General features: G+C 43.2%; 1 non-coding gene across 1 annotated transcript; it reads right to left on the reverse strand.

Moving 5' to 3' along the window:
* Window positions 1-8,022: 8,022 nt before the first annotated feature.
* Trnaa-cgc lies at window positions 8,023-8,096 on the reverse strand. Its single transcript has one exon. It is a non-coding gene; the product is annotated as a tRNA-Ala (tRNA).
* Between the last annotated feature and the right edge of the window lie 3,654 nt (window positions 8,097-11,750).

Below are 11,750 nucleotides of genomic sequence, written 5' to 3' on the forward strand. Positions count from 1 at the left end.
GAAGTTACGTATTGCTGGAGAGGCTGGCAAAAAACCTGATTTTTCAGTTGTGCCATACCCGAAGGAGGAAGCCAGTGGAGAGGTGTTGTTGTTGTCGTCTAACACGTGACCATGGCAGGAGGTGGCTGTGCCGTCCGCTCCTGCTGGTGGTGCTGATGGAGGTGCCACTTCGTCTTCGGTAAGTACTCGCCAATTAACTCATGTTCGTCTTGCCAGCACTCACCCCTGGCTGAGGCCGAGGAACGAAAAATGGTCGTCGTGTTGCGAGAGTCGTTGAGGCGGGCAGTGTTCCTGGAGGTGAGTCGTCTTGTCAGGTTCAAGGCGCGACACTTGTTTAAGAAAGCTCGGGCTATGGCTCTAACTCGTCGCCGCAGGACATTTAGTCTTCTGATCGATCGCAGCAGACACTCGCTTAAGACGGGACACTTATCATCTTCCCGAGACTTGCACCGAGGAAAAGTTGCTTCTAAACCTGAAATCTATATAACTTTTTATTACGGCGGAGGTTATAACCCTTAACCGCGACACCCTGAGAGAAATTCCTGCCCGGATGGCTCTTTATTTAGCGCCGCATTTGTAAACTTTCGTATCGCGACCGAGTAGTTCCTTTGACCGCGAAAATCTATTAAGTTCCTGGGATTTTCGGAGGGAAACCAGTTTTAAAGGACAACATTAAAGTAAGCTCTGAGGATTTCCGGTGCGGGAAATGGCTTTAAACGCCTGACGAAGACGTTCTCACTGCTTATGTAAAGACCTTTTTGGGGGCATTATTTTTTTTTTTAAGATGAGAATCGTTTTAATGACACTTGGTTTAATAATAGTTTTAATACACCCGTCATAGAATACAGGTTAGGGAGGTACGCTTAGACTACAGGGAGGGAAGGTACACATTAAAAATACAGGTAGTGTAGGTAGGGTAGGTAGAGTACGGTAGGGTAGGGTAGGGTACATAGAATTCTCCCTATCTATACATCGGTCCGTCATTGCTCATACAGAGTATTCAACACACGTCATTTGTATTCTATAACGGAGAGAGAGATAGGAAAAAAAGAGAGAGAGATAGTGAGGTGTGAGAGAGAGATAGGAGGTGTGAGAGAGAGAACTGAGGTGAGAGAGATACTGAGGTGTGAGAGAGAGATACTGAGGTGGAGAGAGAGATACTGAGGTGTGAGAGAGAGATATAACAGTAAACAGTTTTATGGTTTTAAATAACATCTCACGATCGTCTCTGATATTCTGCGTCCCTGAGTTTGTGTCCGAGTTATGACCTTGTGTTCCTTCACCTGATTGCCTGCTTTATATTTTTATACCTGATTGGCTAGTGTATTAATCTGAGTTATGACCCTTGTACCCTTCATCTGATTGGCTTAGTCTATTAATCTGAGATAAGACCCCCTTGTACCCTTCATCTGATTGGCTAGTCTATTAATCTGAGTTATGACCCTTGTACCCTTCATCTGATTATTATCTGATATTCCTGAGTTATGATCCCTTGTATTCTTCACCTGATTGGCTGCTTTATATACCTTCACCTGATTGTTAGCCTATTAATCTGAGTTATGACCCTTGTGTACAGTCAACTACAAAGTCATCACTCATAAGGCAGACATCGTAATCAAGGGGTTAAGACATCGTACCTAAGGGGTTAAGACATCGTACACTAAGGGTTAAGACATCGTACTAAGGGGTTAAGACACCGTACCAAGGGGTTAAGACATCCTACTGAAGAGTTTAAGACATCGTACTCAAGGTTAAGACATCGTACTAAAGGGTTAAGACATCGTACTCATAAGTTAAGACATCGTACTCAAGGGTTACACATCGTACCTGGCGCGTTAAGACATCGCACTCAAGGGGTTAAGACATCGTACCTCAAGGGTTAAGACATCGTACTCAAGGGGTTAAGAGATCGTACTCATAAGTTAAGACATCGCACTCAAGGGTTAAGACATCGTACTCATAAGAAGAGATCGTACCAAGGGGTTAAGACATCGCACCTCAAGGGTTAAGACATCGTACTCAAGGGTTAAGACATCGTACTCATAGTTAAGACATCGTACTCAAGGGGTTAAGACATCGTACCTAAGGGTTAAGACATCGTACTAAGGGGTTAAAACTTGCACTCAAGGAATTAATCTGACAAGTAATTACAGTTTTATGATAAAAGACTTGACAAGACAGCGACAGGTTATTAAGACATTATTAAGAGAGGATGGCTTTAATGCGGCGAGGAGTAGACATACTTTTAATGGTTGTTAGTGAAGTTTGTTGCTAGGTTAGGTTATGTAAGGTAAGGCAACGTAACGCAAGGTGAAGTTTGGTTAGGTTAGGTTTGGTTAGGTAAGGTAAGGTAGTTAGGTTAGGTGAAGTTTGGTTAGGTTAGGTAAGGCAGGGTAAGTTGTGTTAGGTAGTTTAGCTTGCTGTTAGGTTAAATTCAGGTTTATTACTTTAGTTTAAGTTAAGGTTGAGTTGATTGCTAAAGTAGGTTAGTTTAAGTTAAGTTAGGTTGAGTTAGATTAGTTAGTTTGCTAGGTTACGGTGTGTTGTGTGGGGGTCACCTTGGTAGCGATGTTGTATAAATCAGCGACCAACAACAAGGTCACGCTCAGCAGCCAATCACAGCTTGGCTCACTGGTCCCTCATTGGCCGAACGTGGTGTTTTTCACTCAGCTGACTGTAATCTATAAGGATTGCTAAGTGATAGCCCGGTTTAGCTGTTTTTCGTCCCTTAGTTCCGGTACTGAGAGTGATCCATGGTCGTAAGGGAATCAGGGTTGTGTAATGGTGAATTTTTATGTTGTTTTTTGGCTTGCTAATGTTAGTATTGTAGTGCGGCGGCGGAGTGGATTTCACCGCTCGTTTCCTATCCCAAAAGTTGCTGTCTGAGCCTGAGGTACGTTCAGTCCACTTAGGTGTAAATGTATACCTACTGCTTTTAAAGTTGAGGAAGTGAAGACGATTGAGTACAATGCCGTCACGCTGGATCTTTATATATGTACAGCCGCTTCACTTATACTTGGTACAGTGTCTGGTCTGTTTTGTGAGATGTGGCAACTCTGTAATTCTTATCTGGCATCTTTCCTCTGTCTATTAATACCAGGTTCCTAGGGTCATTCGGGGAGTTTTAATATAAAATGTAAACAAACACAGGGTTGCCAACATCTCACGAACACACCAGCCAATGTACCAGGTGTAAGTGTAGCCAATGAACATAAGGCTTAGCATACAGTGTGCTCTCAAACTGGCCGTCACAGTTGAAGGGTCTCGTTAACATGAGTAAGAAAAGTTGTAATTACCTTCATTTATTTCCAATGAAGGCTTTACACTTTAGGTTACAAATACGGGTTCTAATGTATTTAGCCCTCTTTAAATACTGTAACCCTATCCATACAAAAACACAAAACAAAGTAAAGCTCAACGCCCCTTATCCTAATCCTAAACCCTTAAAATGTTCATCACCATTATCCAACCCCCTAAATCCTTCCTTTAAAGAATATTCACCACCATTATCCAACCCCTTAAATCATTCCCCTAACCACAACGCACTATAGGACATGAGATTAAGGTGATGGCGGTTCATCCAATTTTGCGTGACGCAAATTATCCCGAAGCCTCTGAGCAACTGAAGCATGAAGCCTTTGAAGCACTGAAGCATATGAAGCACTGTAATATTTGAAACAATTAAGCACTTGAAGAACTGAGGCCTTTGAAACTCTGAGGCCTTTGAAGTACTGAAGCATATGAAGCACTGAAACATTTGAAAACATTACATTTGAAGCACTGAAGCCGAAGTACTGAAGCCTTTGAAGCACTGAAACCTTTGAAACAATTAACATTTGAAGCATTGAAGCCTTTGAAATACCGAAGCCTTTGAAGCACTGTAGTTTTTGAAGCACTGAAGTCTTTGAAGCACTGAGACCTTAACAAAGCCTTTTGAAGCACTGTGACCTTTGAAGCACTGAGCCTCTTGAAGCACTGGTGAGCCTTTGAAGCACTGAGGCCTTTGAAGCACTGTGACCTTGAAGCACTGTGACCTTTGAAGCACTGGAAGCCTTGAAGGGCTGAGGCCTGAAGCACTGAACCTCCTCCTCCTCCAGTATTTTCAGGGATAATTTGTGTTTATTTTCGTAGGATTTATATATAAATCGATGTATGACAGACACACACACACACACACACACAACATGCATGTCAACACCAGTCCCTCCTAATTTAGTCATAATTATTCATCTGTGAATTTTTGACAGAGAATTTAATTGTCGCTTCTCATCTGCTTGTATTTCTACACGGGTATTTTACCACTGCCTGTTACTTTTTCACACTTTAGACGGGACGCGTTTATATTTTTGGATCTTGAGATAATTTTTTTTTTTTAAGTTTGCATTTTAAGGTATATTCGGGAGCACTGACATTTTTTAGGTAGATTTAGTGCTTTGAGCATTTTTGAGGTGGATTTGGTAAGCTTTGTGCATTTTATAGAATCAGTTAGCTTTGGGCATTTTAAGGTCTATCAGTTAATAATGCAACCAGTTAATAATGCAAAAAAGTTTGTGTCTACGTATTTCTTGACTGACGGAGATAATAAGCCCACACACTATCTCACTAATGAAACTTAAGAGACCGAAAGGTAATAATGTTGTATTTATCTTAAGGTAAAAGATAAAATGCTCGTAAATATTTGAGAATCCGAAACATAGGAAATTATTGGGTTTATTTATTTTAGTTACGTTTACTGTGAATCGTGTGTGTGTGTGTGTGTGTGTGTGTGTGTGTGTGTGTGTGTGTGTGTGTGTGTGTGTGTGTGTGTGTGTGTGTGCACCCTGGAGGTACACAAATCACAATAATAATAATAACAATAATAAACAATAACAACAGTAACAAAAATAATAACAGCAACAAAAAATAATAATAACATAACATCAATAACAATAACTACAATAATAAAACAATAATAGCAACGACAATAACAACAACAGTCATAAACAACAACAGTCATAACAACAACAGTCATAACAACAACGACCATAACAACAACATTCTGGTCATTCAGCTCGCCCTGTTTAATGTCTGAGTGAATATCTGGGCAGCTCTGTGGCTAATGTTTATGTCTCAGGTAAAAGGAACAAATATGCCGATATTTTACCTGGAGAGATGTAATGATTTATTATGTATCTATGAGAGAGTGAGGTGGGTGAGGGGAGGGGAGGGGGAGGGAGAGGGGTCAACGAGTCACCGGAAGTTATGTATCCAATGTTGTAATAGAATTGATGATGTCCTATGTTGGTATATTTTATTACCTGTGTTTAGGACAGGTGGTGATAACAGAGGTGGTGATAACGAGTGGTGGTGATAACGAGTGGTGGTGATAACGAGGGTGGTGATAACGAGTGGTGGTGATAATGAGTGGTGGTGATAATGAGTGGTGGTGATAATGAGTGGTGGTGATAACGAGTGGTGGTGATAACGAGAGGTGGTGATAACGAGAGGTGGTGATAATGAGGTGGTGGGTGGATAATGAGTGGTGGTGATAATGGGAGTGGTGGTGATAACGAGAGGTGGTGATAACGAGAGGTGGTGATAACGAGAGTGATAAACGAGGTGGTGATAACGAGTGGTGGTGATAACGAGTGGTGGTGATAACGAGGGTGGTGGTGATACAGAGGTGGAGATAACAGAGGGTGGTGATAACGAGAGGTGGTGATAACGAGAGGTGGTGATAACGAGAGGTGGTGATAACGAGTGGGTGATAACGAGGTGGTGATAACGAGAGGTGGTGATAACGAGTGGTGGTGATAACGAGTGGTGGTGATAACGAGAGGTGGTGATAACGAGTGTGTGATAACGAGAGGTGGTGATAACGAGTGGTGGTGATAACGAGGTGGATAACGAGGTGGTGATAACGAGAGGTGGTGATAACGAGTGGTGGTGATAACGAGAGGTGGTGATAACGAGTGGTGGTGATAACGAGTGGTGGTGATAACGAGAGGTGGTGATAACGAGTGGTGGTGATAACGAGAGGTGGTGATAACGAGTGGTGGTGATAACGAGGGGAAACGAGTGGTGGTGATAACGAGAGGTGGTGATAACGAGAGGTGGTGATAACGGAGGTGGTGATAACGAGGTGGTGATAACGAGAGGTGGTGATAACGAGAGGTGGTGATAACGAGTGGTGGTGATAACGAGTGGTGGTGATAACGAGTGGTGGTGATAACGAGTGGTGGTGATAACGAGAAAACCAAATCCATTCTCTAATTCATAAACAAAAACTACACTAGGGAGGAAGGAGAGAGGAGAGAGAGGTAGAGATAGAGATAGAGGTAGAGGAGAGATAAAGGTAGAGGTTGAGACAGGTAGAGGTTGGAGAGATAGAGGTAGAGGTAGAGATAGAGGTAGAGGTAGAGATAGAGGTAGAGGTAGAGGTAGAGATGTGAGGAGGATGGCCAATTAGGTCTCCCAGGCATTACTTAACCTGGGCTAGCTGAAGGCACGCTCATCATCCCCTTCCTCTCCCCTTCCTCCTACCCCTACCCTCTCCCTTTCCCCTACCTCCCCTCCCCCTTCCTCTCCCCTTCCCTCCCTCCCCTTCCTCACCTCCCCTTCTCCTCTGCCTCCCTTCCTTCTCTACCTCCTCCCCCTCTCTACCCCTCCTTCTGCCAATTGCTTAGGTTATTGCGCCCCCTGCCCAGCAACCCAGACGAGCCATATTAAGACGAAGCATGACGCAAAGACTGACTCTCCTCTCTCTCTGCAGAAGTGTCGTGCCCAGTGAGAGGGGTAGAGGGGTGAGGGGTAGAGGGGGTGAGGGGGAGGAGGGGGTGTAGAGGGGGGGAGGGCAGGAAAGGCAGTGCTTCTTTATTGCCTATTTTATCGTCCGTCTGTCCCACCCTTCCGAGTTGTCTTACATCTCCACTATACGGCGATCAATCCTGTTTATCACATTGGCCGTCCGTGTAATTTGTTTAGCCATTCGTACGTACGGTAGTGTGCTGACGACGAGCCCTATTACCCCAACCTAATCTAATCCTAACCCAACTAACCTAACCTGGGTCCCAACCCAACCAACCCAACCTAATCATCCACCTAACTCCAACCCAACCAATCCAACCTAAAACTCAAACCCAACCTAAACCCAATCCCAAACCCCGCGCAACCCAAACCCAACCCAACCAAACCTAACCCAACCTAAAACCCAACCTAACCTAACTTTCTATGCATCTTCACCAACCTGACTCACTGTTACCTTCAGCCTAGTATTTATTTATTTATTTTGTTCGTTTATTTTTTTATTTTTTATTATTGTTATTTTTTTATCATTTTTTTATGAGGTTAGTAAGTGGTGGGGGTGGTGGTGGTGGTGGTGGGGGTGGTGGTGGTGGTGGGGGTGGAGTGTACTGTAGGTGTAATTTTTTGCCTTTAATTAATGGTTAAATAATGGGTTTGTTGTGGCTGAGTGGATATTATTCTCATCTTGTGTCCTAAAGGTGGTTGGTTCGAGTCCCGGGTATTGTAAGTTGGATAAGGCAGTGTTTGTTAGTCGATGTTTATATATGTTTTTGTGTTTAAATTCTTTGTTTTTTTAGGGTGATGGCCATCGTCAAGAACAGTTCTACACTCTCTCTTGATTCATTCATTCATTTACCGTGTGTATGATGAAACAGCTGGTAATACTGTCCTTGTTATCATCAACCGAGGCTACACGTGTTGACAGTACTGACGTGTCATCATCACCAACCATAATATAATAATGGTTGCCCCTCGTGTAACGAAGATGGTCGGTCCAAGGGCCACCGAGACGTGAATTTGTTTAAGGTGTAAAAGCTGTCGCCAACGCAACAACCACACCCTGAGTTAACGAGCTGCATGACCCAGTGTCAAGGAATAGTCCCAGAAGACCGGACAACTCGCCAACTGCACTGGCTAACCGTTACCCCGGAACACTATCCACAAATCGATTAACATCCAGGTTCCCAATTACTGCTGGGTAGACAGAGGCAAATGGCGTAAAGAAACTTGCCCATAGTTTCACCCTGCCCGGGGATCGAACCCGGGTCCACTCGCTTGCGAGGCGAGCATGCTGACCATTACACCACAGGTCGCTGAACCATACATTAACCATACACAGCTGACAGTATGGAGGTGCTGAAGTGCTAGGGCCACCAGCAACCACACACACACACACAGAGGTACAACACAAATATAATGACCACCTGGGGCAATTTTTACGTCAACAGGTAATTGTTGTTGTGAGGGCGACAATTACCAGGTGTGTGTGTGAGTGAGTCTCTTGTTGGTATTTACCTCATCGTGAAAGAGAACCAAAAATACCTGTAGTTTTTTTTTCACTTTGTTTCATAATTATTCGATTAAAATGTACAATGGTGAAAAATGCTTATAGTTACCCAGGAAATATGTTGGTGTGTGTGCAGTCATTCATGGCAATATCGTTCCCTCATTGTTGCTGTGTTGTCACGATATTGGTCAAATACGCGTCATTACTCAAGTTTATTGCAGCCTCGTGTCGTGTGAGCGTTATGTTGAGTGATTCTGAAGAGACAAACAGACAGACAGACAGAGTACTAACCTGGTACATAATAATGCTCCGGAATTGTTCAGTAATTGTGTTGTGAATTTAATGCAAGAGAAGAGTTAGTGTTGATTGACTGTGTTGCATTATTGATAAGTGTCTAGATCTTGTTGGGTGATATATAATGTTTTCCTATATCATATAACCCCCATCAGTTCATATATACGAGTGTTGTGTGGAACTCTTTGCTCTCTCATATATCTTTATTCTCTCACAAGGAGGTGCCTCAGGGAGTAGGTAAGATAAAACGTCCCTGTGATGTGTTGTAATGTCAGACAATAATGTTAGGTGGAGCAGTATCATGTTCTCGTTACTACACTGTTTGTTGCAGGATGGTCATGGGGAAGTTGCTGTACTGTTCATATGGGAAGGTAATTATTGCAGTTACTTTAGGTAATTACAGTGTTGTGGTAATTCAGTGTGGGGTGTGGTGGTTAAGTGGAGAGGGGGAGGGGAGCTGGTTCGAGTGTAAGTGTCGGTAACAGTATCTCCTGGAGGATTAGTGTGCAGTGTGCTGTATCCACACTGCCCCTAACGACATGTCAAGACTATCAGACTCACTTTCATTATATATCATACAATTTGCTAATTATTAAACAAATTATCCTGGTTTTACGCAAGTTATTTTTCTCTCAGATTATTGCAACCGTTGACCTCGTAGTTAGAAGATATAGAATAAATGTTAAATAATTATTATCATTGCCTTAACTCTGCAACATTGTTATATTTTTGTTAGGCAACTCTTAACTCATTGCAAAAGAATATATTTTTACCTTTACCCGTTGCAACATTCAATTCCGTGGTGATGTTGTGGGAACTTAGTCGACGATGGGTAAAATACGTGGTCTTAATTATAATTTATCGTTCAATATTTACCAAAGATATTGTAAAGTTTATCTACTAAAATGTCGTTCCTTTTAGATATTAAAAAACAAAATATTGTTATCGTTTCATCTCACTGATAAAATATTTAAAAGTTAGATCAGTTTTTACATTTCCAGATATGAGGAAAAATGAACGTAAGATAATCTGTGAATACGAGAACCTAATTTCACCTTACGATCGTTTCAGAATAAGAGTCTTTTCTCCCCCGGGTCCTCATAAATCGTTGAGTTTTTCACCACAATTTTAACTTTTATCTGACGAGTAAATATATGTGGTGGGGGGGAGGTGACAGGATACACACTATGTTGACCAGTTTGAGTGTCAGCCATGTTGCGTTAGGTGTGTGTGTGAGTTGACTGATAGACAGGTAGGAAAGTAGGTAGACAGTTTAGTAGGTGGGTGGGTAGGTAGCTGTGATAGGTAGGTAGACAGTAAGGTAGGTAGACAGTAAGGTAGGTAGACAGAGAGCAAAGTAAACCAATTAGCCGTGTTCTCGTGTATAGACCAACCCATCACTGTCGGGTACCACAATAAACACGTGGGTTCAAGATCTCTCTACTGCAGGGAACAAATTGAACTCTCACACGCCTTTGAGAATCCATCTTTGTGCCGTAGCGTAAACTGAGGCAATTAAGGGAACGTTCTCGTGTCTCCAGTTACGGGGCTGAATTCTGAACGGAAGGACTTTTTGGGGAAATTCATCTTTGTGCCGTAGTTTAAGTAAGCCAATTAGTCTCTCGTCTTGAGTTTGGATAAAATATTCAGGTGTATTTAAAGAATCCATCGGCCTTATATAGATTTAAATGTACCTAGAATTAACATGACTATTTACCTAAGAACATTTGAGAATCCATCTTTCTTTCTGTCGAAGGTTTAGGTTAGGTTAGGTTAGCTTAGGTTAGGTTAGGTTAGCTTAGGTTAGGTTTGGTTAGGTTAGCTTAGGTTAGTCACATACTCCCGCACCTACAGTTATGAGGGGAAAATTCACCTTCAGGATCGTGTGTGTGTGTGTGTGTGTGTGTGTGTGTGTGTGTGTGTGTGTGTGTGTTCGTCAGAGATCACACGCCTGGGAGCAGAAGAGAATGAGATACGTTCTTGAGTTTATCTGTTGATCACCTCTCTCTCTCTCTCTCTCTCTCTCTCTCTCTCTCTCCATATATCTCTCCACCATAAAGTATTAGGAAGGGCACTATCTCTCACAGTCTCTCAAGAACCTTTTACCGCCAGCCACTTCTTTCTGTCTTTCCTTTCTTTCTATCTGTCTGTCTTTCTTTCCTTTCTTTCTTTCTTTCTTTCTATCTGTCTGTCTGTCTTTCTTTCTTTCTGTCTTTCTTTCTTTCACCCTGTCTGTCTGTCTGTCTGTCTGTAATAAATTTGTTGTCCAGACGATAACACCAGGAACTTAATTCTGATTGGTTGAAGGTGTTGCTAGTACAGGTTAGTTAAGAGCTTAAGTGTTAGGTACAGGTGTGATTGGTGTGTGTTAGGTACAGGTGTGGGAGTGTTAGGTACAGGTGTGGGGGTGTTAGGTACAGGTGTGTGGTAGTGTTAGGTACAGGTGTGGGAGTGTTAGGTACAGGTGTGGGAGTGTTAGGTACAGGTGTGGGGAAGCAGGTGTGTGGTAGTAGGGTACAGGTGTGGGAGTGTTAGGTACAGGTGTGGGAGTGTTAGGGTACAGGTGTGTGGTGGTGTGAAGACAGGTGTGTGGTGGTGTTGTACAGGTGTGGGGTGTTAGGTACAGGTGTGGGGTACAGGTGTGTGTTAGTACAGGTGTGGTAGGAGGTGTGTGGTACATGACAGGTGGGGTAAGTACAGGTGTGTGGGATAAGGGCACAGGTGTATACAGGTGTGGGAGTGTGTGTAGGGTACAGGTGTGGTGGTGTTACACAGGTGGGGGTGTTAGGTACAGGTGTGTGGTAGTGTTAGGTACAGGTGTGGGGGTGTTAGTACAGGGGGTGTTAGGTGTGTGGGGATAAGGTGTGTGGGGGTAAAGATGCAGGTAAGTTAGGTACAGGTGTGTGGGTGTTAGGTACAGGGAGGTAGGGTACAGGTGTGAGTGTAGGTACAGGTGTGTGGTAGTGTTAGGGTACAGGTGTGGGTGTTAGGCAGGTGTGGGAGGTTAGGTACAGGTGTAGGATATGTGTGGTGTGTGTGTACAGGTGTGGGGTGTGTGGGTAGTGTGGGGTGTGTGTGGGGGTGTTAGGCAGTGTGTTAGTACAGGTGGGTGTTAGGTACAGGTGTGGGGTGTTAGGGTACAGGTGTGGGAGGTACAGGTGTGTGT

This window comes from Homarus americanus, unplaced genomic scaffold (genome assembly GCF_018991925.1).
Source record: "Homarus americanus isolate GMGI-L3 unplaced genomic scaffold, GMGI_Hamer_2.0 scaffold1712, whole genome shotgun sequence".
Classification (NCBI taxonomy): domain Eukaryota; kingdom Metazoa; phylum Arthropoda; class Malacostraca; order Decapoda; family Nephropidae; genus Homarus; species Homarus americanus.